Source organism: Chrysochloris asiatica, unplaced genomic scaffold (assembly GCF_000296735.1).
Source record: "Chrysochloris asiatica unplaced genomic scaffold, ChrAsi1.0 scaffold00254, whole genome shotgun sequence".
In the NCBI taxonomy this organism is placed as follows: Eukaryota; Metazoa; Chordata; class Mammalia; order Afrosoricida; family Chrysochloridae; genus Chrysochloris; species Chrysochloris asiatica.
The window spans coordinates 1,103,718-1,107,808 of NW_006408772.1; the positions used below are offsets into that span (position 1 = coordinate 1,103,718).

The window sequence follows — 4,091 nt, forward strand, 5'->3', positions numbered from 1 at the left end:
ATACTTCTTGTTCTGAAGTCAAGTTACAAAACTAAATGTCTGTAGAATGTTCTATGTGTAATTGTGTCTGTGACCTCATTTTGTCATTAACATTATCATCTCATGATCTCTCACAGTGAAAGTGGAGAGACCACTTTCACTCTAAAGGGAAAGGTACACCAGGTCTATTTCTCGCTGGGATCTGTCACCCTCTTGAGAAATTCACTTCAAACTATATAAAGCTCCTGTGGAGATGTGTGTGTTCACCTGTTTGAGATTATTCTGACTTGTGCTTCCTGATCCTTGCCTTATTATTAAAAAAAAAAAAACTATATTAGAACGATTTCACATTCCTCGATGAATGCATCCTGCCTCCCAAAAAAGAGAAAAATGTAGAGCCCAAAGTTAATTAGATATGATAAAATCATGTACTCATCTTTTTTTTTTTTATTTAATTTTTTCATTCTTTCTGTCTTAACCCTTTCATGACTCACAGGAAATGTAATATCCAGTTGCACTTTTCTCCTCTGGATTTATTAGAATGTTAGGTGTTATACTGTTAATTGCAAGGTTGATGGTTCAAGCCCATCAGTCACTCTGAAGGAATAAGATGAGGCTGCCTGCTTCTGTAAAGATTTATTGATTCAGAAATCCTGTATAGAGCTGGAATGGACTTGATGGCAATTTGGTTTTGGTTTGATCTGGTGTCTATTTTGCTTACAACTGTTAGAAGAGTAGTTGTATAACTGAGAGAAATAAAAGAAATGGTTGTGAGCCCCAAATCACTGTTTTTATAATATTATGTGAGATGATACGTGGTGGCTACATGTGATAAGCACTGGACTGTGAACCACAAGGTCAGTTGTTCAAACCCACTAGCTACTTCTTGGAAACTCTATTGTTGTTGTTGTTGTTAAGTTCCATTGAGTTTGTTCTGACTCATAGTGACTCTGTATAGGGTTTCTGAGGAGTGGCTGGTGAATTTGTACTACCAATCTTGCAGTTCAAACCTTGTAGTCCAGTGCATTATTCCCACAGTGCCATGGTCACAGTATGTAAGAACGGACTTGACAGCAGTGATTTTGCAAAACTTTGTCTCTTTTGCTTTTTTAACTGAAAGATAAGTCCTGTAAGTGTATTTCTGGGTTCCGGTGTATTATTTGTAATCCTGGTGTGATGCTGTAGTCTAGGACTGCTGTAGTCTGTAGACAACTAGGTTGTTTGAACTGTAATATCAGTGGTTCAAACTCACCAGCAGCTCCTCATAAACCCTATGATATTTGCCTTTTCATGTTTCAGCAAATGCAGCATTTTTAGGTGTCTTATATTGTATACACTTGGGGAATCTAGACAGTGGTGCAGAGTTCAGACTAAGAAGTGTATCCCACATAATCCTAACCCAAATTGAGAGGGGTACATATGCCCCACATAATCCTACTTCCAGAGTACAGAGGGACATATGTGTTTCACAATTTGTATCAAAATCTAAAATTTCATAACAAAATATGAGTGATAAATCAGAATGTCCTTCATTAATGAAAACACATAATATCAATGAAAAATTCAAATAAAAAAATAATTGGGTCATGAAAGGGTTAAATTCATTATTTGTTCTTTTTTCACTATAAATAATAACCAGTTCCTTCCAACATACAAAATATTCTTTATGAGCCTAATATCACTGCCTTAAAACTTTTTTTCAGAACTCCTCTACTGCTTTTATAGGAAGGACAAATGAAAAAAAAAGAGAGAGAGAAAAGAAAAGAAAAAGAAAAAGCCCAGACTATTACTTCAAACTTTCTTCAAAAGTTTAATTTTAACCTGGCAACATCAATTTCAATATGAAGATGATGGTATTATAAATCATATGGTACAAACAGGCATTCTGTATGATTCGAGTGACTCACAGCCACATTTATAGTAATCTGTGTTTAAAGTTTTACTTCACTGGTGTGCTTTCCAATATCTACTTCCTTTAGCCTTGCTGTGAAAGATGATCCCTGGTAGTATTATGGTAATATAACTTCTCTTTATAGATTAATCACTGGCATTGACTGGTTCATTTCTATTTAGTGACATCTTTATGAAATAAATACAAACTTATTCTCAGAAAATGTAGAAACATACAAAAACTAAAAAGAGAGTAAGATTCACTTTTCATCCTGAGAGTATTTATAAATCTATATATTTTCATTCATGTGTCTGCTCTATTAATTTATCTAAAGATATGTGTGAAATATATTTAGAAAATTATAATCACACTATATACATCGTTTTTTCTACAAGAATTTGTCATTATATTTTGTCACTATATTTTGCTCCAACTAAATTTGTATACTGTTTGATCTGGTGTAATTAAGTATTTTTTGATAAAATGATAATGATATGGGTACACATATTATTAAGGAGCTCTGGTAGCGTAGTCGTTACAAGTTGGTCTGCTAACTTCAAGGTCAGCTGCTTGAAACTACCAGTGGTTCCAAGGGAGAAAGATGAGGCTTCCTGCTCCCATAAAAATTTACAGACTCAATAACCCTGTGCAGGGTCACTATGAGTTAGAACCAACTCCACAGCACACCACCACCACACATATTATTACGTAATCTTTCATTAATGTTCAAATTTAAATGATTTCCAATATTTACTTTCATAACACTGCTATAATCTTTGTGCACATCTTGACTTGTTTTTCTTTTCTGTATGGGTTTATATGAGCATATTTTGAGGGCAGAGGCAATCTTTTGATATATTTTTTCCAAAATTATATTTCTTTTTGTTTTAAGCCAGAAATTATCTGAAAGTATAATTAATAGAAAAGCAGGTAATACGGGAGGAGCAATCACTTTTTATAATAAAGGAAAATAGTCTTCATAATCACTGATTTGGGTTCAAATCTCGTTTGTGTAATTTGAATGACAAGAGTTATAAATATATTATTTTAACTATTATGCTACTATTCATTCTGCTTTTCCTACTCTCGTTTCTTCTCCTACTAAGATTGTTATTTTAATGTAAACGGGAACATCTTTCACGAATAGGTTAGACTGCATAGTCTTCATTAATCTTACCACAGATTTAGGAGCCTGTGAATGATACTATGTACATGTATTAATTAATTGTTGACTATCTTATTATCTTGCATTTTATATTTATATCAAGAGTGGGGAAAAAAAGTACTATTTTGTACATTAACAAAGTCTATATGGCAGGAACAAATGCTGAAATGTGAGGCAAGTGTAATGTTAATTAAGATGGTTAAGGCTATGTGTCAACTTGACTGGGTCATGATTTCCAGTGATTTATCAGTTATGTGACAATGCCATCAACCTCCATTGCTGATCTGATGTGCTCATCCTCCTTTTTCACATAATATCAAACTTTGTATAGCAACTTGGTGTTCAGAACCTAACCATATTGAAAAGTGGGTGTGTAGATTAAGCAATTTGCACTCAAACTAATTATTGGGTTTTAATCTGGTGTGACAAGAAAATGCACTGGACTGCAAGGTTGGTTTGAACCACAGAGTAGCAGTTTTTACTCAGCAGCCGCTCCTCAGAAACCCCATATCAAATCACTAAGGTTTGGAACCAATTTTACAGCACTTAACAATAACAACAAACAACAATCCTTGAATATGGTCTCAGTTTCATGTTTCTGTCAATAAGAAGGGACAGAAAATAGATCTCTTAATAGATCATAAACTAGTGCACTAAAGAATGCTTGCTTTTTATTTATGTCTTAGAGTTGTAATATTAGTTTAAAAGTCATTAGAGGCTTGCTTTCTTTTATTTTGTTGTTTTTAAGAGCTGTCAAGCCAGTTCTGACTCATAGCGACCCCATATAGAGTTTCCAAGGCTTTGAATCTTTATGTTTCTCAGTTCAGTGTTTATCCTATAGAGCCACCATGTTCACTTCATAAGGAATTATTTTATATGCTGATAAAATTATTTTGTAGTTTTAAATACAAGTGGTAGAAATGGTTTGATATTATGTATGTAGAATTTATTGTCTTTATTATATGCTCAGGATACATTTTCTGTGTCGGGCATCTGTTACTTAGTTGTTGTTATGCGCCATGGAGTCGGTTCCGACTCATAGCGACCCTGTACAGG

General features: G+C 33.9%; 1 protein-coding gene across 3 annotated transcripts in view; it reads right to left on the reverse strand.

Moving 5' to 3' along the window:
• UGT2B17 (UDP glucuronosyltransferase 2 family, polypeptide B17) overlaps positions 1-4,091 on the reverse strand; it is a 51,230-nt gene that overhangs the window by 20,242 nt on the left and 26,897 nt on the right. The window lies entirely within an intron of this gene.